The following is a 540-nucleotide window of genomic DNA, read 5'->3' on the forward strand; positions in this document are numbered from 1 at the left end:
GTCAAAATCCCCCTCAAGATGAGCATCTCGAAAATCCCACCAAGAGCCCATATTTCTTACCTTGAAAGATGGACGACGGAGAGACGAAGAAGTCGGCGCGAAAATCTGCAGATTCCGTTGAGAAACGAAGAAATGGCATTCGTCTTAAGATTGGTGTTTGTTTGAGGTTTGATGGAGTTGATGAAGAAGAAGATGTATGCTGAAATTTATGAGGTGATGAAGATATTAGGATTTATTTCACGAGTCTTACGAGAAGAAGAGAGTAGGAGAAAGGCCCAATAGCCAAGCTAGGCCCAAAGGTTCAAATTGAGTCGCGATGTCATTAAAACACGTCTCAAGGCTATCGTCACACTTAAAATTATTATTATCACCAATATTATAATTATTATGCGTATAAAGAAACTTAAAAAAAATTGGGATTAACCTGTAAATAAAATAATAAAATGAGCAATTAAATTATTAGTTCCTGATGTGACCATTATTTGCGCACATTTAGTCCCCTAATTGAGCCTATTTTGCATACTACTATAGCATTTCATG

The sequence above is a fragment of the Silene latifolia genome, chromosome 2, assembly GCF_048544455.1.
Source record: "Silene latifolia isolate original U9 population chromosome 2, ASM4854445v1, whole genome shotgun sequence".
Classification (NCBI taxonomy): domain Eukaryota; kingdom Viridiplantae; phylum Streptophyta; class Magnoliopsida; order Caryophyllales; family Caryophyllaceae; genus Silene; species Silene latifolia.